The sequence below is a fragment of the Micromys minutus genome (genome assembly GCF_963924665.1).
Source record: "Micromys minutus genome assembly, chromosome: 1".
Lineage (NCBI taxonomy): Eukaryota > Metazoa > Chordata > Mammalia > Rodentia > Muridae > Micromys > Micromys minutus.
In genome coordinates, this window is record NC_137969.1 from 107,712,606 (window position 1) to 107,734,521 (window position 21,916).

At 43.6% G+C, this 21,916-nt stretch overlaps 1 protein-coding gene across 2 annotated transcripts in view; it reads left to right on the top strand.

Moving 5' to 3' along the window:
* The window catches only part of ATXN1 (ataxin 1), a 393,467-nt gene that overhangs the window by 143,654 nt on the left and 227,897 nt on the right, over positions 1-21,916 (top strand). For both annotated transcript variants that reach the window (XM_080933829.1, XM_080933830.1), the window contains exon 4: positions 21,062-21,190. The gene's annotated coding sequence lies outside the window, so the exon portion shown is untranslated. The remainder of the gene's footprint in view (positions 1-21,061; positions 21,191-21,916) is intronic.

Consider the following 21,916-nt stretch of genomic DNA (forward strand, 5'->3'; position numbering starts at 1 on the left):
TTTCTATATCTATGTATCTATCTATCCTTCTAAGATCCACCTATTGTTAATACTTTTACATTATCGATTCCATTTATTAATAAGACCTCAATAAATAGGAAGCAGGGCCACTGCCTTTCCCTGTGAACTCTAACTATGTTGCTATTTTGTGCTGTTTCCTGTTCCCTTAGCTCTTCATTGATCTCCCACAAGAAGAAGGAAGAACCTCCTTTTATATTAGGTGCCTTGATGCTAGTTCTCAAGAGGAAACTAGAAATCCCCAGGGCAGGGCTGGAGAGACAACGCAGTAGGCAAAGTCTGACATGCAAGCTTTCAAACCTGAGTCTAAGTCCCAGACTCTGTGTGAAAAAGCTAGGTGTGATAGAATATTCTTATAGTCCTGGTACTCCAGAAGTGGAGAGAGGAGGTTCCCTGGAGATCGTTGGCCAGTCAGTGTAGCCAAGTTGATAAATTCTGTACCAGTGAGAGACCCTGTCTCAAAGTAGACTGTGACTGAGGGAACCACCTTAAGATTGACATCAAAACACAACAGACAGACAGACAGACAGACACACAACAAAATGATTCACAGATCCTCACAGAATAGTTAAAGATAGATAGGATCCTGCCCAGAATACATGCTAGTATCTACTGAGCTTTTCCTATGACCCAGGGCCTGTGCTAAATGTTCTACAATGCTGTGCACAAGTTTGGGAATAGCCACACTGTGACTATATTAACATTTCTTAAAATGCAAGTAATGAAAATATACAGAATAAAATATTTATTTGTTCCACCTTGCAGATGGCTTCCCTGATAATAATAGTGTGTGTGTGTGTGTGTGTGTGTGTGTGTGTGTGTATGTGTATGTGTGTGTGTGTGTTTGCTTGCAGTAGTTGTATCTGATGCCCACAGAGGCGAGAAGAGGATATTGGATCCTTGGAAGCTAGAGTTACAGGTATTGTATGCGGCAGGATATATGTGCTGGAAACAGAACCTGGGTCTTCTGAAGAGCAGCTAGTTCTCTTTGCTATTGAGCCATTAATTCAGTCCCAACATCCATGTTTGTAATGTGTATTCTGGTGATCAAATTAAAACTATCAAGCCTGCATTGTAAGTGCTTTTGCTCCCTGGACTCTCTCTCCTACTTCAGTATCAGAGGCCATTATGAGGTTTTGGTACATGTAATTACATCGAGATAAAATTTCACACATTTGAGCTCTGGACTACAAATATAAAACAGAAACAAACAAAAGCAATGCCAATGTGATAAGTCCAAACTTAACTTTGCAGCTGGATTAGTTGGGAAAGTGCTTGCTCTGTGCTAAGTTCGAGTCTAGCACCCACATGGAAAAGCCAAGTACCTGCAACCCCAGCTTTCCAGAGAGGCAGAGCCCTCTGGGCTAAGAAGAGATCCCATGACAAGGATGTGGGCGGGCTACAGCTCAGCAGGCAAATGTGCTGGCTGCCAAACTTGCCAAGCTGAGTTTGATCTCCAGAATCCACCTGGCAGAAGGAGAGACCTGACTCCTGCAAGTTGACTTCTGACCTTTCCACACATGCCTTAGCACATGTGTAGCCTACCCTAAATAAATAAAGGTTAAAAATTAAAAATGAAATAAGGTGGCGAGCAAACGAAGAGGGCACTAGATACCGACCTCTGACCTCCACATATAATCACACAGCCCCCCCATTCAGAGGCATGCACACATATGAGCAGAACATGCAAAACAAAGTTATACCTTGTTTTAATTTGCTCTTTTTGATGTGGTTTTCGATGAACTTTGATGAATTCCTTATGTTTATAATTTTATAATTGTAGATGGGCATTTATCTGATCCCAGTGAACCAAAGGCGTTCCTAGTGAAGCATCAGAAGCAGTATCCTCTAATGGACTACAAAAATACTTTATAGAGTATTGATCTATCTAAAACACCATGAGTAAAATTCACAGAAAAAGATATCAGTGGGCACCCCCAAATATGTGTAAGTAAGCCTGCTACAGGATGACTATCCACAAAACAAAATAAATTCACACCATTACCAGTAAAGGGCTTACTTCTTGAAACACAGGTAGCCGGGGACATGAATAGCTAATGTACAAAAGACATCAAAAGGAGGATGCTCTGCTCATTTCTTCTCCCATAGCTTATGCTCGGAGTGAGCTTGGGTCAATGGCCTCAGACATGAGGATGCTGTGTACTTGTGTCCAGCTTGGATCCAGTTCTCATATCATTGGTTTAGTATTAATTTTCCCTAGTGGCTCTTAGCTGGGTGGACCTGTGAGCTTCATTTTCTCTTGCTTCGGATCCGTGGTTTGTCATTTCATTTCTGATCTATGACTTTCACAATTCATAACATGCGTTCGTCCTCCCCTAGAACAATCTCTTGTCAAACTCTCTGAACGATCTTTAAGCCAATCCATTTCTCCGTGTGCACGTGCATAATGGAAGGCAAGTTTCCCAGGATGCTGAAACATCTCTTAACAACAAACTGTGAAGGCGAGTGGTCAGTCACAGGGTCACTTGGAAAGACCTGTAGCCTTTCCTAACAGGACGGCAGCCTTCCTCCATGCTCTTATGCAGTGTTTATTTTTGCAGGAATTGAATTGTTCTCATTAAGTCTCCCTTAGAGGGTTCACAGTGTCAGCTGCAATTGGCAACCCTTTATTTTCACCTTACAGTTGCCGGGCTGTAGGAAAGTTACTTTGTGGGTTCATTTGTTTGCAGGTGAAGTTCAGTACAGGCTGGAAGTCAACTTTGGGTGTTGTTCTTTGATCACTGGTGCATAGTTTTTGTTTGTTTGCGTGGTCTTGAGATGGCTTTCTCTGGTCTGGAGCTTACCAAGTAGGCTAGAATGGCTTTGCAGGGAATCTTGAGGCCCAGCCTGTCTGTGCTTCCTCTGCGCCTACAAGCATTGCACGCTAGTGATCAGAACTTATATCCTCGAGTTTGCAAGATGGTCACTTTACGGAGCTGACTCTCTAAGTTTTCCCCCCATTTCTCCTCACTAGTAACCCAGCCTAGCTTTGAACTCATGATCCAACTCCCTTAGCCTACAGAGCACTTAGAATATGATTATGTAGTGATTTTTCTGAGCCCCCCATTTTTATTTAATATAAAATACTTCTCTTTTTCTAGAGCAATCTGACATTTATAGTTTAAGCTTTATTAACACGGCATCAAGCAGAGGTCATTCTCTTTAAAAACATTTACTTAGTATGTGTGTGGTGGGGGAGTAGAGAGTGTGCATGCCACTGCAGATATGCAAGGTCAGGGGACAGCCTGTGGGTGAGGGCTCTCCCTCCACCATATGAGTCCTGGGTCCAACGCTGGCCTTTAGGCTAGGTGGCAGGTGCCTTTACCTGCTAAGCCATCTTGGCAGCCCACATATTCTTAAAGCTAAAGGTTATCTTTAATATTTGTGGTTTATTCCATTCTTCATTTTAAAATTTAATTTGGATCATAAGCCTGGCTACTTGCCATGTTTTATTTTTTTATGTGCTTAAGGCCCACCATTCCAAGTGTTTTCTGTGTACATTTTAGTGTTTCTCATATTTTGCACACTTCATGTTCTTGTTTTAGTTCTCGGATCTTTCCCAAATCCTTGAGCTGATCTTAAAAATAAAATAAGGTGGTTTTTCCTAGGTCTTCCTCCCCTCTCTCTTCTCTCTTCTCTCTCTTCTCTCTCTCCTCTCTCTCCGCCTCTCTTCTCTCTCTTTCTTCTCTCCTCTTTCCTCCTCTGTCTTCTTAATCTTCCCTCCCTCCTTCCACTCTCCCCTCCCTCCCTCACTCTCAAGAGAGCACCACACACACAAGAACACACACACATACACACAAATTGTTTCCTTTTTTGTTTCAGTCTGCAAATTGTAAATCTCATGAGACCTTACATGTGTTTTGAAGACTTTTTAAATATAAAAATTTATTGTAATAACATTTCCGATTGTTCATGGGTTATATTTATCCTGCTGGGTAATTCATATGGCATTGGACTGTATTAAGCTTCCTAGATGTCCCCATACACAGCTTCTGATGGTCTTGCATGAGCTCCCATGCAGAAGCCGAATGCTGCAGAGTTCGGATTTCTGCTGGCATGTAAGCCATGTTTTATCATGTCACCTTGTCTGGAACCTCGTTAAAGTTTTATCTGACTACTTTCCCAATTATTAAAAACACATGGCAGAGACATTTCTTTCTCTGAATCTGGGCCTGTTTTCCTCAGCCTGTGTCATGCTGCACTACCTTGGCAGGTCAGATATTAACTTTTCTTTATAAGACACCCTTTGTCTAAGAAGTTCACCCCTGTTAAATGTTTTAGCTCTTTAGTTCTGATTTTAAATGAACATTGTAGCTGTCACCTTCAACTGCAAAGCTTCCTGGTGTCCCTTTGCCCCGATCTTGCTTCTTTTAACTTTTATGAATTTCTCAAAGATGCTATGAGGTCATTCTTAATTTATGACTCCACCTGGGAGTCTTACTTCTTAAAAGAGAATTAATACCTAGCTTCCGTGTTGACAGACATGTGTGGACAGCCTGGCATTCTTTGTGCTTTTGTGGTTCTTTGATATTACCAATGTTTTTGATGTAGTATGTGTGTGTTATTCTGTAGCAATAGTCGCATTGTACATTGTGTACATTTAATGTTGTATACATTGAATCTTGTGGCTGTCTTAGCTTGAGTAAATGGAACCTACACATCTGTAAGAGCAATGTCACAGATCTTGCAGACCTTGGCTACTCCATGTGTAGATGAGGTTAATCCATTTTTATTCCTCTAGCTTTTTTTCCCCCCTATGATGATAAAGGTAGACAAGAACATTCCCTTTAAGAATTGTCTAGATCTTGCTGCTATGAGTTCACAGAGGCAATGGCTTTTGCATGTCAAAGGAACAGCATGTTACAACTCTCCCCCCCCCCATCTCTTACATTCCTTCTTCCCCCCTCTTCCAAGATGGTCCCTAAGCCTTAGCGGGAGAGGGCTGATACATTGATGTCCCAATATTCAAATTTGCCAATTCTCAGCAGTTTGAGCAAAATGAAGCCCATTAAAATTTCAACTTGCATGGGGTTGGGACTCCTTTGTGATAGGGAGTCATTATTCTTTGCAGGGGTTGCAACTGGTAGGTTGTCTATTCTCCAGGGATGATGTTACCCCCATGAATACATGGCTACCACAGGCTCAGGAATTTGTTTGACTTTTTTGTTTAAAAGAAGAAGAGGATTTGAACTTGGAAAAGAGATGTATTAAGGGCATGAGGAAGACAGGGAAGAAGTAGAGACTAGATATAATCAAGAGCTTTATATGTCTATATATCTATATGTCTATGTCTATATCTATATATCTACCTATATCTATATCTGTATCTGTATCTGTATTTGTATCTATATCTATCTATATATGGAGAGACATATATGTATCTTTATATATGTCTATCATCTATCTTTATATCTATGTCTGAGATTGTGAAAAACTAAATTTTATAATGTTAAAAATAAATACTGTTAAAAACTTTGTAGATAACTTGTTATTTCTATATTGTTATGTATATAGCTTCATTACATATAAGAAATATTTCTAAACTTTCCTCTTTTTCTTGTAAGTTAAATTTTGATTGATTGGAGAATTGTTTCACATTATTATTTTTTTTTGTGTGAAGTTTTTTGTCTTTTAGATTCTTTAGATCACCTGGGATTTTGAATTTTTAGCTTTCCACACCTTAGTAGAAATGTGACTACTTTCTACCCAGCTGTGCGCCCCCAGAGATACACATTTTTTTCCTTTTCCCTGTTGCCTGGAGTATTCTTTTGGGCTTTTGTCTTAGTGGCCTGCTTAGCTGCATTCATGGCCTTCCTCACTGAATGATTATGACATTCTTTCTCTGAGCTCAGCATTCATGTTTTCTCAGAAAATAAACACACATTGTTTCCCCAGTTATTGATTACCTTGCATACATTAGCACAGATATCCATTTTCATCATTTTTCCTTATATAGACTGAGGTTTTTATTCATCTGTCTGCACTACTGGAATACAGTGCTCCTTCACTTTAGAAAGGTTTTCTTCAGTTATATCTTTAATGGCTGTTTCTTTGGTATACATTTCCATGAGGGTGTAAACCACAGGTGCCTGTGTGCTGGCTTCCTCCTTTGCCTTCTCCCCCTGTGCATTTTAGAATCCTTTTCCCATGTGTCTTTCTCATTACAGAGCTGACTTTCCTCCTTGTGCCGTTTCTTCCCTTCCCACTGGTCTTCATGTCAGGGACAGTCACACTTCTCCCAAGTGACCTTTGAACAAAACTTTGACTAAAAGGTTAACATGTATGCTTTTGGTCTACTTTCTCTTTAATTTAGCTTATCTGCATCATTAGCCTGAGTTCTTTGGTTTTCAAATATTTATTTCATATATGTAAGGCCCACCTTTTGAAATTGTCCTATGCAGGTTTTTATATTACCCATTATTTGTGTGAACTTTTATCTTCCTGCTCCAATCCCCTAAGCCGGTCAGTTTGCCTTTCTTCCCGTCCTCTGACATTCGTGTCTATGTCTGAACTTTTTTCTCCTTCAGTTTCAAAAATATGGTTGACATCCTCTAGTCATAAGACCTTTTGTGAAATGGCCTCTTTCCTTAATCCCTTGGGAGTTTTCTTCTGTCACCGGGCCCTTACATGTCCTCCTGCTACCTGTTGTGGTTGGCTCTATCATGGATCTCATTCTCAGATGATCTCTGTGCCTTAATTAGGCTAGACTCAGTCTCAGCCTGGAGGCTTGCTTCTAAGACCAACGCAGGAGCCAAAAGGCAAACAAGCCCAGGAGGATGCTGGAGTGTTGGGCCATCTCTGCCTCTCTCTGTTGTGGATGATTTCCAGTCGATGATAGGTGAGATCACCACACAAGGGAGAGCCTTCAGATTCTGAATTTCTCCCGGATCCAGGCTCCTCTGCTTGCTGCCTGAGTAGCCATGAATAGATTCTTTCACACCCAGCCCTACTATCTAAACAGACATCCTTCATCCTACCTGATAGTCCCAGTACAGAGGATTGATTCTGAAACGTGAGCTACTCAAACGCTGATGACCCAGACTCCCTCTTGCTTCCCAGCCTGACCCACTCTCCAGCCCACCCCCTCCAGACCACCCCCTCCAGCCCACCCTCCTCCAACCTATGTTCTTCCTTCCAGACTGAGATTACTCTATTTATCCTCCTTCTTGAGATAGAGAATCAAGTGTCACATTTCTGGTCTTGACTTTTCTGTGATTATTTCCCTGAGCTATGCAGCAAAAAAGCTTCAGGTTAAAAAGTCCATCCTCTACCCTTATGTTCTTGTGCTTCTGAAGTATCGATAGAAGCCGTACTCAATCAAAGCTCTGACCTAGGTGTTCTTGAAACACAACCGGAGAGGCTTTCAAATTCACAAAACCATTGACACAACCCTCTTGAATAGTGCACTCCCCAAGAACATTTAGCATAGAAAGTAGTCTGTAGAAAGTAAGCTCATGCCCAGATTGCCAGACACACAACTTTTATGCATGGAAGCCACACCTGTATCTCTGTAACGGTCCCCAGGAGTGTCATGCTACCAGACCCAATTAGGTGCAGAAAACGTACCAGCCAGCAGCAATCCACTCTGCCCACAATAATGTTTACAATTCAGAGAGTGGCCTGAGCCGCTCTTTGCACTTTAGCTCACAGCCTTTGCAGCTGGGTTCTGGTTGTTCAGCAGATAATTGCTTCAGCCCAGAAGCTCCAGCAAACCTCGAAGGCCCTTCCCTTACTGGGGATAGCAAGAATGCCAACAGAGGGTTTTTTTTTTTTCTTTTTTCTTTTTTAAAAAGAGACAAAGAACAATAGCATCACATGTCTTTGAGTAAGAGTGAACAAAACAACTCTCTTCACGTCCGAACACAATGCAGCCAAACGACAAAACAAGACAGAGGTCAAGTGTGTGCAGGCAGTGGGAGGGTCACAGGCTTAATGAACCCCATCACAGCATATTCAGTGTCTTTTGTTTTCTCCTTGGTGGAGAGGCAGTTGTTGTCAATAAAAGTGACTTAGAAGAAGAAGAGAAGTTTTAGAGCACAAGGTGCCCATTGCATGTTTGTGTAAGTGGGGGAAGGGTGCTGCTGACTTGAAGGCTTACTGGAAAGTCAAGATTGTTCTAGAGCAAAGGCAGGGCTGCCAGGGTTGTGTAGTGCAGCCCTCCGAAGATGCTCAGTTGGGAAATATTAGTAGCTCTTGTTCTGCACATAGTGGTTTTGCATATTACTCTCTTGCCTTCTAATGTAGACACTCCCTAGCCAGGAGGGGTTAGGTCATTAGGAAGTGGAGGAGGCTGGATCATCAGTGGTGTTTATCCTCTGATATATAGCAAGACTGAGGCCAGGCTAGACTGCAGGAGAGCCTATCTCAGAGAACCAGCCAGGCTAGACTGCAGGAGAGCCTATCTCAGAGAACCTAACTAGGAAGCAGAAGAATAGACATAAGTAGGGCTGGGGCAGGTGACAGACATGGATGTCAGCAGTATTGCCATGGGCTGGAGGGCTGTTGTCTACACACCAGGGGCTGTGAACCTTTCAAGCCAAGCCATAGATGATCCAGAAACAGGCACTGTGAGATGCATACCTGAGACTAACCAGATGTGTACCTGTGGTCTAATATCTAGAGGCTGGATGTGACAGATGAGAGTGTCATTACAGATGAAGGGTGTGGTTTCGTACTCTTGTTTGAAGGTGTTCTTGCTCCCGACTGGTACATTACTGTACTTGGGCTTTCGGTGGGTGAATGTGATGGCTAAGGCAGGAGGGTACAGTGATAGGTGTTTGAGATGCTGATTACTAAGTGGAGAGGCTCCTCTAACTGCTGTTGTATGTCAGCACTGACAGTGCTTTCGTGTGTGTGTGTGTGTGTGTGTGTGTGTGTGTGTGTGTGTGTGTGGTGTGTGTCATGTGGTGTGTGTGGTGTGTGTCATGTGGTGTGTGTGTGTGTGTGTGTCATGTGGTGTGTGTGTGTGGTGTGTGTGGTGTGTGTCATGTGGTGTGTGTGTGTGGTGTATGTGTGGTGTGTGTGTGGTGTGTGTGTGGTGTGTGTGTGGTGTGTATGTGTGTGGTATGTGTGTGTTTGGGGGGTGTGTGTGTGTAAGCAAAGTCCTTATGAATTCTTTTCTTAAACACTTCGGATGTATTCATCTTGTGTGGGAGCAGGCAAGCACATGCCATTATGGCATGTAGAATGCGCTGGAACTTGGGGAAATTGGTTCTCTCCTACAATGTGGGTTCCAGGTGATCAAGCTCAGGCCATTGTGGTTAATGATGAACACCCTGCCCACTGAGCTATCTTTCTAGTCCTACCTTCAGTGAATCTTGCCTCTAGGTCCCCACATGTCCTTTCCCCACCAGGCTGCCTCTTTATTCCTACGTAATACTCCGGTTACTCTAACTTGTGCTACCTCCTGGCAGGATGCTCTTGGCCATATCCTCACCTGCATCTTTAATGCCCCCCACTTCCCTATGCCCCCAACCCTGAATACCTACAGTTTAGCCATAGCTCATATATTTGATGTTTTAGGGGGTGAGTCCTTTTGAGATAGGGTCTCACTCTAGCCTGGGCTGACTTGAAACTCCTTATGTGATCCAGGCTGCCCCTGAACTCACATTGATCCTCTTCCTACTTGAGCTTGCAGACTGAGGTAGGCCACCACTCCTGGCTCATTTATACTTGGTTTTTAGAAAATTCAACCTCTGAACAAAGCCTTATGGTGGGGGTGGAGGGAACCTTGTGTTTCTCTTCTTTCCTGGTCACCTGCTTTTCTCAACACCTGCCTTTGCTTATATAATATTCTTTCCTTACTTACCTGGCGGGGGAGATGCCTTCCATGATCAGTGTTTTCCACCACTTTCTGTTAATTAAGGCTTGGTATACCCTACCTAGGGGTCATTAGCGGTTCCGACATGAAAATGTATAGCTGACTCAAACTGGGTTCCGTGATGAATGGATGGCGCTGTGTCTGCACTGTGGAGCCATCCTTAGGCAGCCCGATGCAGGGAGAGGAAAGAGGACAATGGCAGAGTTAGGCTTTTTAGGTAGGATTTAGCAGGAGCACAATGCTTAGAGCTGCCTGTAAGGGGTGCAAGGCTATGGGGTGGAGCCAAACTCTCAGGCATCCCAAAACTGCTATCCTAGGGTTGTCCCTCCTGAACTAGATTTTGACCCTTAGCAGAAGTGGTCAGTCTATCCGCTTGGCTGCTATGATCCCCTGCACCTGAGCTCTTCTGCATCCCGAGAGGGGTCTTTCAGATGATGTGTCCCGCCAGGATATATCATTATCATAACTCGGGCACTGACGACATCACACCACATCCCAGTCTCTTCTAATTGGTAACTGCGGAACGCACACTCGGGCACTGTCTGGAACATCAACCTGGTTGGTGATTTCAAAGCATGTCCGCCTCACTGGCAGGCTGGGACTCGTACAGAGACAGACTTTTTGTAAAGTAGGGACATGACTTTCCCTGTTTACCCGTTCAGAACATCCACTGCCTGATGCCAGGAAGTAAAGTATAAGGGAAGCTTTTGATGCGTTGATTTAAAAATTAAAAGGTTTAAAAGTGGCCTTTTTTTTTTTTTTCTTTTTAAGGAGGCAAACAATGAGTGAAGTGTATTCCTAAGAAGACAATAGGGTGATTCAAGACTGTTAATGGCTGGGGAGGATGGGAGGGGTGGAGAGGAATTAGGAAAGGGAGACCTCAGGGGCTATAGGGGCCCACTTTGGGGAAAGGGAGATGCTCTCCAAGGTAAACTTTACTTTCCCCTTTAGTATGCACAAAATAGAGGGTGTCCGTCCATCCTCTGGGGCCAGAATAGACCTGTGGGAGGCACGTTGCCTTACCTTGAGTATGCCCGTGGCATTTCTCTATGGGGGTAGCCAGGCCTTCATTCCCTTGTCGTGGATTGGGAGAAGCTGTAAGATTCTCAAGGAGTCTGAAATGCATGAGGATTTGCTACTCACTGAATAGATTCCACCTGCAAACAAGACAAAGCAATTTTCTACTTACCCTTCCGGTGAGTTGCAAACAGGTAGGTGGTAAGTAACTGGCCAGCTGTCTGGCTGCATCCGCTTCTAAAGTCAGAATGAAGGTGAAAAAGGTGGTTTTTTAATCAGTGTTATTGGAGGAACAGGAAAGAATAAGCTAGGAGCCGCAGGGAGTCCTGCCCTACCTCCCATCCTGTGTCCTATTGGCACTCTTGCTGTGATATTGGAAGGATTCTGGGTGAGTCTTTGGCTCTCTGTTCCTCCTTGGGGTGAAATATTAACATCCTGCTTAAATATTAAGGTGGGGGTAGTTTGTCCCTGTGTGATCTCACCAACTATCCCCACTTTGTCATGATGCTCTTGGTCTGCCCAAGATTTTCAGCTTTCCAAACTGTAAGGAGGCTGCACAGAAAGGCAAATGCAGGGACCAGTGCACCCCCTCCAAGATGAGTCATTTTATAAGCAGCCAAAGGTAGGCTCCAGTCTCTGGGTCTCGCTTCAGCTCTCAGAAGGATGGCTGCCATTTCTCTCTGATTGGCGTGTGCATTCAGGCTGGATAGAAGCTGTTTCCTAATTCATAGCATAGAGGTGATTAAGCTTGTGAAGTACTTCAAGGCCATTACTCTCATTCATTTATTCCAGACAAACATTTGTTGTTGAATGAATAGTGACTTTGATTTAAAAACACCACCCAAGCATAAAACACCAGCGGCTCACAGATAGCAATTTTTTGATTTGCACTCCTAAAGGAACTTCATTAGCAAACTCTCATGAATCTCGAACCTCCAGGAGAATAATCCCTGCCTTTGTTGGAGTTTTAAATTTAGAATAATCAGACAATAGTGAGACATTCTGTTCAGAGCATTCTTTCTGGGCTACCCATTTACATTTAAGATGGATTTGATTAGTGATGAACACTCACTCAGGGGATTTTTGCATAGCTAATCACCTGTGAGACATTTTCTAAAAGTTGTGTCTGCTGCCTAATATTATTAGACGGGCAACTTTTAATTATCGGTGTTAATGTGGCATCATCAGTGGTGTGTATATTCCAGGATCCTTTCCTCCAGCCCTGGGGAACATTGTATGATGGTTTTGGGTTTTGTGTGCTTCTGCTTAGACATTAAAATGACACTTCATTCTCTGTGGGCGCAGCTTGCACAGGCAGAAGGGGAGACGGGAGAGGAAGGGTCAGCTGGCTTTCTAAAAGGACACCAAGGCATGTGCCCTTCAGGGCTATGAATGGAAGTGTGAGTATGTTGTTAGTATGTGTGCACATGCCTGTGTGTGCGCATCTATGTGGAGGTCAGAGGTCAACTTCAAGTACTGTCTTTCAGGATACCCTCCCCCACTTTACTTTTTGAGACAATGTCTCTTTGTGGTCTGGAAATCTGCCACTTAGTCTAGGCTGATTAACCTTTAGGCTGCCCCAGTGTTAGGGTTATACAGGCACCGTCCCAGCTAGCTCGAAAACATTTCTTAAGCATGGGCTCTGGAGAAGGGGCTTGGAACCTTAAGCTTGCAAGGCAAATTTTACAAACTGGGCTATCTCTCCAGTCCCATTGGTCTTGATTATCGGTAGAAAATAACTATGATGTATTACTAGAGTTTCATAAGAAATAAAAATCATTCCATGTATGACAAGATATTCATTTTTGAAGGTCGTTCTGCTTTTGAGACAGGATCTTAATCAGCATCTCCCAGTGCTCTTACACTCTCAGTGATCCCCCTGCCTCAGGAGGAGGAGATTGCAGGAATATACTATCCCACTCTGCTGAGGTTTCCTAAATATGAATCTGTTTATTTACCACTCCAGTGACATTTAGCAGTGAACACTGTCAAGTTAGTGACACCCAAAATGTGTCCCCTTGTGAAATGTGTTGAGAAAGAGAAGGTTCCATATCTGGACATGCTAATATTTATAAATAATGCTGTCTTTTATTATGACAGTTGTTTTTGTTTATTATTAAAAGACATCGGATGTCCTTTACCAGTTGAGCTTGTATGTTTGTGTGTGTGTGTGTGTGTGTGTGTGTGTGTGTGTGTGTGTGTGTGTATGTGTGTGTGTAGGCCAAAGATGCACCGAAGGTGTTGTTCCTCAGAAGCTGTACAATTTGTATTTTGGAAAGGAGTCTCTGATTGTTTCTTGGGGCTTGTTGACTAGGCCAGCCTGCTTGGCAAAGCACTTTCAGAATCCCTCTGCTCAGGAGCTTCTCTACTACCCCAGCATTGTGTGCTATCATGTCCAGGATTTTACATAGGTGCTGGAGATCAAACTCATGTTCTGTGATTGCCTAGCAAGCAGGCTACCAACTGAGCTAGCCCTTTAGGCTCTCAGCTTGTTTGTAACATAATAAATGGTCACAGGAGCTTCACATAGAAGCCTTTTGGAGTTCTGAGTCTTCTCGGTGTCAGAACATATCTCTTTCTCCCCTCTGTGGGCCCTCCTGCTGAGTGATCTTCATGACTGCTTAGCACTTTATGGGCAATGATGACTGGCTGTTGAAAGCTAGAGAAGTGTGGAGTGCTAATGTGCCACACATCATTGGCTTTGAGATTGGGTTGAATAGGGACAATCTTGTTAGGCAGGTGGACACCTCGGAATCTGGCTTGTGATTGGGCAGGATTGCAAGGCAATACCATCATTGCCTTCCACTGGCCTGCCCATCAGTCACACACTGGTCAGAGCTTTGTCAGGTTCCCTCCTCTGCTACTGTCCCTATGCCATGGCTCTGCCATGGCGCTGCTGACACACCAGTAGACCTCCACTTCCTCGTCTGGACAGCAAACAAGGGCAAGGAGGGGGCATGGCTCCAGAGTAGAGGCCAGTTTCTCTGTAGGACAACCTTGCAGCTAAATGCATGTAGCAGATCTTGGCCCACCTCGCTTGTGTCGGATACTATCACAGTGCCCCATTTTGCTAGCCTTTCAGGAGACCACTGCCTTTGCTCTCAGATCTGCTCTGAGTAGCTAGTTGGGAAGAGAGATACCTATCCATGCTTGGTTTGTTCTGTTTTGTTATTTTATTTTGAGGCAGGATCTCTAGGCCAGGCTACGTAGCCAGAAGATAACCTTGACCTCCCCTGGTGCTGGGATTCTTGCTGTGTGCCACCTTGCACAGTTTGTATGTTCCTGGGAGTGGAACTTGGGGTTTCTTGCACACTAGACAAGTACTCTGGGCTATGATTCTATTTATATAATTGAACTCAGCTCAATGCCTTCTCCACAGGCATCGATGTCTCATTTAATGACTAATGAAGCTGAGAACCAAGCCAGAAAGCAGTTTTCTCCGCTAAAGAAATGCATGTATTTATTTTGAATATTCGAGTGTTCCATTCTGAGGAACAAGAGTGGGGATAGTAAGAGAGGGAGATCAGGGGAGATAGGAGAAAACATGAAGCAAAGAACGGAGAGGTGAGAAATGACAGCGTCTAGCTATGGAGGTCCAGGTAGCCTGAGTCATTGGAAGGTTGTCTTGTAAATATGCCAGGGATCACCAGTCCCTACAACCTGTGACAAGCGAGTTCCGTGGCCTTACTACTGGTCCTTCCTAGTTCAACTGTTTGTGTTTTATCCTAGGCTGCTCAAGTCTACATCTAGCATAGTTCAGAACCTAGTGGCTTCTGTTTGCTGTGCCGGCCGAGAGACGTGCACCTCCCCACTTAGTCAAACTTGAAGTTGCCTTGGGAGCCTACATAGTTCCCGCAGGGCCTTCTCTCTCTCCCGCCCTGGATTTCACAAAGCCACCAACAGCATCCAGGAATATGCTTCCTCTTGTGTTGAAAGCAGCTCTGTGCAGCTTGCCGGGGACCCGCAGTGGTTCCAAAGATGGGAAGCACTCCCTAAGCATGTGAGGTATTATTTTCCTGCACTGGGCATTGCTGCCGCGATGGTGCCTGGGAAAATGGGCAGCCTGCACGCATGCGTGGCGAGTCTAAGGCTGTGTGCGCGTGTCTTACTCTTCGGACACACTCACAGCTGACTATCTTCCTTTACAAAGCCTAAACACACTTTCTTTCTTCCACTTGGAGGCATTTACAAATCCCAGTTTGCTCCCCTTGCCTCTGGCAGAGAAAAACAGAAGCTTTGCTTCCATCAGGCTGCTGTCCCAGAATAGCACTGCCCTTCTGCTGTGGGCAAGGCTGATGGGGTAGGAAGTGGGATGTCATTAGAGCATCTAGTCAGCCAACCCCCGTCCCTGGTAGATGAGTGAAGGCAAGGACAGCCAACCAGAGATCATAGGCAGTTTAATGTCGCCGAGCCTTGGCTGGTCGGCTCAGCTTATCCCAACAGCTCCCTTGAAAGAGTTCGTAACAAATGTTTAGCTTTTTGGTGAGCAGACCCAGCCTGTGGAAGGCAGGGCCCTTGATGAAGAATTTTTAGACCTGCATTGTCTTTGCAAAGAGACACCCCCCCCCCCCCCCCCGTTACAAAGGCTGCTGATGGGTTTGATGCAATCTCCAAAGGATACTTTGGGTGGGAAGTGGGTGTTGACCTCATTTTCCATGAGTTCAGATGGAGGAAGGAAGCTAATCAGCCTCTCATTAAGCACTGCAGTGAACCCCCATAACTCTCCCCCAAAGACAGTCTGACCACTGGATGACAAGACAACATACTTACATATCATACCCAACAACAAAGTCATTTGTCAATGGATTTTTCTACCTGTGGAACATAGGGGTATTTAAACAGGATCTTTATGAAACACTCTTACGTGTCTCCTTTCAGTATGGTGATTTTAATGTCTCTGCTAGCTTGTCACCTGAAGCCACAGACCCCTTCTTCTGCCACGTGTTCACATGCACCAGTACCAGACACTAAATCCCATCATAAGGTGGCTTTCATTTCTTTTCAGACAGGGTCTTATGCATCTCAGGCTGGCCGCTGACATACTATGTAGTTATGGATAAGCCTGGCCTTCTTATCCTCCTGCCTCCACTTCCCAGGTGCTGGGAGACCAGTTGTATGCACCACCACGGCTGTTACATGTGATGCTGGAGATTCAATCCAGAGCTTTGCATAAGCTAGGCAAAGCACTCTGCCAAACGTGTTACATCTGCCCCAGGGTGGCTTTTAAAATCACATTTTTAATAGAAAATAAACAAGGCAATTAAGGCTTTCCTCACCAGGAAGGAAGAGCTCACCGGGTAATGCCTGCCTGGGGTCCAGTTTACTTGGCTATGGACTGCGAAGAAAATAAAGGCTTGTGGTCAGCTAGGTGACTCAGCAGATGAAGGTGTCTTTTACCCAAGCATGGCTTCCTACATTCGGTTCCAGTGGCCCATGTAAAGGACAGAGAGAGCTGACTGCTGCTAATAGTCCTCTGTACCCCACACGCAGGCACACTGAGATAAGCAAATAAAAAACATAAATGAATACATAAGTAAATACATTTTAAACAACAAAATTAAAATCTCTCATTGTAACTCAATGCAAGAGCCTCCCTAGTGACTACCAAGAAACACCAAACAAGCACTGTAAAAGCATTTAATACCATAAACTTGCTCTTCTTAGTTTCTCTCAATACCCAGTTTTCCAGAAATACCCCCTGTTCCTGCAAGATTAATTACCTATTTCTTCCCTTACCATAATACCATGGTTCAGGTGTATTCCAGCCCAATTAAGGCTCCAGTCAAAAGGACACCAGGGGGATCCACCCCATGTGTAGCCACCGGGCCCAAGCACTACAGCTGATGCTGAGAGGTGCTTGCTGGCAAAAATCAGATAGAGGTGCCTCTTCTTGGGCTCTGCTAGAATCATGCAGCTGAGCATGTTTGTAGCTAACCATCAAACTGAGCACAGGGACCCCAGTGAGAGTGCTGGAGGGGTGGATAAAGGAGCTGAAGGGGTTGTGGCCTCATGGGAAGAACAACATTGTCTACCAACCGAATCCGCCACAGCTCCCATGGACTAGAACACCAACCATCGAGCAGGCATTGAGAGGCCATTGGCTCCAGTTGCATATGCAGCGGAGAATAGCAGTGTCGGGCATCAATGTGAGAAGAGACTGTTGGTCCAGTGAAGGCACATTTTCCCAAAGTAGGGGAATGCCAAGGCACTGAGGTGGAGAGGGTGATTGGGAGCTAGTGCACCTTTGTGAAGACAAATAGAGGGGGAGGGGTGATGGGAGTGGGGTGGGCAAAGGGAATAACATTTCAAATGTAAATACAGACAGTATCTAATAAAAATTATATATATATATATATATATATATATATATATAGAGAGAGAGAGAGAGAGAGAGAGAGAGAGAGAGAGAGAGAGACACCAGGATGGTGAAGGGGACTCAGAACCACAAGGAAGACTACTTAGCGTTATGACAGTATGATCGAAAGGAAGGAAGGACTGACCATGGCATGATTTATGTTGGTTAGTGTTGGCAGAATTGCCCAGCCAGTGCCCTGATATGAGCTGAGTACTCCTATTAAGTGAGCTTTGGTGACTCGTGACCAGTGATTATCAGCGTGTCTTGTCTTGCTAAACCTTTATCTGCACCTCTGACTCGGACCCAGCCAGGTCTACAAAGTACCTGGAGGAGCCCTGTAAAAGTTGCCCACGTCAGGGGTTACTCTTTAAACCAGCATCGAGGGCTTAGGAGCTTTGGCTTCTGACCTTGGTCTTATGCAGAGGAAAGATTTTCCCCATGAAACCTATGCCTAGCAAAACATAATTATAAGGTCTTTAATTTAGCATTTCTAAAATAGAACCGAAAGTGTTTTTCTCATCTAATCTGGCTCAGTGTTTAGCTTCTCTCTAATAATGAAAACATGAAGAAATGCCTCATTTTTTCATAATTTCTTCTTTATTATACAATAACATGACATAATATAGAATATATGATATTAATATATTATATAAACACATATATTATATACCATATATACATATATATATATATATATAATATGTTATTTTATGTATAACTGCCCAGTGGGCAGTGTTGGCCCTAGAACTTCATGTGTCTTAGAACATTCTTTTTATTTATTTTGTTATTTGTTTATTTAGATGGTTATTGAGAGAGCATCCCATATATTCCAGGCTGTCCTGGAACCTGTGTTGTGACTTAAAATCTCCTTAAACCTCTAATCTCTCTGCATCTACCTTTTGTGTGCTGGGATTCCACACCTGACTGCCTATTAAAATATCTTTTGGTGCCACATTAATAACTTAATGACTGAGAAACAAAGCCATGTGAGATCTTCAAAATCTTCACTCTCTTCTAATCTAAATCACTAGCTAATGTCACTTTTCAAAGTGGTAAAATAAACCTATCCTGGCAAGTAACCCACTCACCAGTGGTGAATGACATGTAAACTCAGTACTATGAGGAAATAGGCTAATATGCGCTCAAAACTCTCCCTCAGTTAGCACATCCTCCAGCTGCAGAGGGGACCCATCTTCTTGATTTTAAAATGATGGGTCAGTTTGAAAACACATGAGGCTTACTGCCAGGAAAAATGAAAATTGATGTATTCACTTTGGAAACTACTCTGATGCTATTATGGGATAGTGTAAGTTCACATACTTCCAGGCGGAACCCCAGGGAAAAGTGTGTGTATGCGCATTGCTTCCAATAGACATAGTGTGTTTCTAACAAGGAAAAAAGATGGAAGCTGGGGAAAAAAAAGTACAAGTCCGTCAATAGAAGAGAAACACACACACACACACACACACACACACACACACACACACACACACACACACGTTTTCACACTGTGAAACTGTTGAAAGAAAAACTGACATGAGTTAAATTTAACAAAGTTTACTTAAGCAAAGAAAAAGGGTTCTAGAACCGGGCAGCATTCCAGAACAAAGATGGCTTGGAAGGCTCCGCCCTAGCACATTTACAGGTTATATTAATAGCCCAAGAAAAGGAAATGACAAGCAGACAGGAGGTGATTGGCTCTAGTTGCCATTGGCCTTAGGTAGGCATGGTCTGATCAGTTGGCAGCCTGTGATTGGCTAGATCTCGACTCTTGTGATTGGCTATGAATTAGATGCTTGGTGATATGCTTATACTCTACTCTTAGAATAGATTATAACTTGTTTATATATCAAGTTAGGATACTGTTATACCATGTGCAAAGGCCGGATTTTACTACCCTAGCACAAAGCCAAATTTAAGCCAAATTGATTCATTTAACAACACAATGTAATCCTATAGAGCAAAAGTGAGTAAACTCTAGTTACTCTAAAACAAACTTGGCAAATCTCTACAAAAACATTGTTGGGATCTAATTACTAGAGACTGCACCATAGCATGATAGAATTACTTAATGTATTTTATGAGCTGAGAGTATCCCGCAGTTGGTAGGGGTCTTGCCTAGTGTTCTTGAAGCCCCAGCATCCAAATAGGCTGGTGTATGCCAGTCATGTATCTCAGCAAGCAGGATGAGCCTGGAGAACGATTCAGCACAGGATCATTTATGTAGTAAGTTAAGGGTTAGCCTGGGCTACATGAGAACCTGTCTTTATTGAAAATAACTAAACAACAACAGCAACCAACCTAAAATCACATTTTTAAGGAAAGTAATAAATGGGATGAGTTTATCAGCAGGTGCTAAGGCCCCTGCCCGTCCTTTATGAACTTCAAAGGTGATACGTTCGTGATAGACATCATTTTGCACGCTTCATATTTGGCATAAGACAAACATTTTTAAAGCATTAGCAGAAGTCAGAGTTTGCCCTCTGTGTTTTCTGTCTATTGCATCTAGTAGTCTCGTGTGTGTATGTGTGCATGCATGTATGTATATGCACAGGTTTGGATACACATGTATACATGAGCCTGTGGATGAAAGAGGCCAAACTCTGGAGCTATCATCCTTGCTCTTTGAGAAAGGGTCTGTCATTAGTTGAGCAGCAACCAAGGAATCTGCTGGCCTCTGCCTCCCCTGCACTGAGATTATGATCAGACCTGACTTTTTTTCTTTTATTTTATGTTGTTGCTGAGGTTGGAACTCAAGTCTTTCTGTAACTTTACCAACTGAACAGTCTTTTGGCCCAAGTCAGTGTCTGGAGATCACATGAGTGCAGTTAGAAGCTTTGGTTCCACAGTGAAGTCCCTGGGTTAATTGCTAGGAAAAGGTCACAGGGAGAAGCCTAGTCCGGGAGTTCCATGGAATGGCTTGTGTAGGACAGCCGTGATGCCTTTATTCCCGCTGGAAGCCTAGGAAATCTTGCAGTGTGCATGAACGAGGATCTGTCAGAGCAGGCTCTGTGACCTCTCAGAAAATCTGTATTTATTGTCCCAACAGTGACTAATGCTTCCGAGGTGGGTCTTTTGCCAAAGATGTTATTATGAGAAGCTTTTTCCTTGGCAGCCCACTGTTCTTTTTTGAGCAACATGTAGCCTTTGGAGCCAGTGAGGCAGGAGTTGGCATGGACACGGTGATGTCACAGGTGCACAGGCAGGCAGATTGTCACAGCCTCAACACTTTAGTCTTAGACAAACTCAAGGTGCGTGAGAACTCAGGGTGTGTGGGAATGAGAGTTATGGAAAAAAAAAAAACCAGGAAATGGGGGGCAGGGCAGGAGGTGCTGGCTGCCTGAAATGCAGATCAGCATCTGAAGGGAGGGCCTGCCAGGTCACAGCAACCTATAGTTTTTGTCTGGAGGCATCCAGCGCCCTCTTCTGGCTTCTGCAGGCACCACGCACACAAATGCAGGCAAAACACTCATGCATAAAAACCTTTAAAAACAAACCTTTAAAAATAGAAAAATTTAATCCAACAAAGGTTCCAGTTCAGCATGTTTCTGATAGCTTCCCGAGAGTGAGCTAACAACCTTGTATTTGATCCCCTGAAATATCAGAATCAAGGCAAGAGAGGAGGAGTTACTGATTAATTAAATCCTTTTTGGTTAAAAATTATAATGCGTGCACATGTCTGTGAGTGTGCATATGTGTGCGTTTCTACTCATGTGAGAAGACGTGTGAGTGCATGTGTGTGTGCCCTCCTTCTTGTTTGTTGAGTAATAGTTATCTTTTTGGTGACTTCCGATTATGTTAATTGGGGCCACAAAGCTGCCTAATCACTAGTCTTTGTTTTGTATTCACAGGTTCAGGCCTCTTACGCTGAATTTCTCCACTGCTGTCCTTTCTACTCAAGCAAAATATTCAAGAAAAGATCTCCTGGGAAGGAAGTGGCTGCTTGTGGCTTTGCACGGTGATGAAGGCAAATGGTACAGGTGAGTAGGTCCAAAGCCTATACCAGCTGGAAGTCCTAAGACAATAGAAGATGCACATGTGTAGCTCTTCACAAAGATGTACATGTGTGTATGTGCTTATGTGCAAACATATGTGCACACTCACATGCGTGTACACACATGTACACAAACACAGGTGCACACACAAGTGCAAGAATAGTATATATACATATCTAGATACATATCTAGATATTATCACCCTACTTCTTTTTCTGGAGTTCTTTAATGAAAGAATTGTTGCTTTTATGCACAAACACACATATGTGGTGTGCATGCTTATGTGTAGGCATGCTCACATGTATGTGAATTCACATGTTTCTGTGCATGTAGAGCCCAGAGCTTGACATTGGAAATCTTCAATCACCCTACACCTTCTACACTGAGGCACTATCTCTGAGCTGCACTCAGAGCTAATATGCTGATGTAGCCAGCCAGCTTTCTCAGAGGAGCCTCTGTTCTGCCTTCATTTGGAATTACAAGTGGGTTACCCTACCCATCTGCTTCTTATGTGAGTTCAGGAGGCAACCTTCAGACCGCAGAGAGTAAAATATACTATAATGGTTCATCTAATGTTTGTTTCTCTTGCCAGTCAACATCGTTCAATGGCAATGTGGTTTTTACAATGTAAATTTCTCTGATTATATAATTTTCCAGCAAGCAGACATTCTCTTACTTGATCCTGTTCATCTAGAATTGAATTGGATGTGT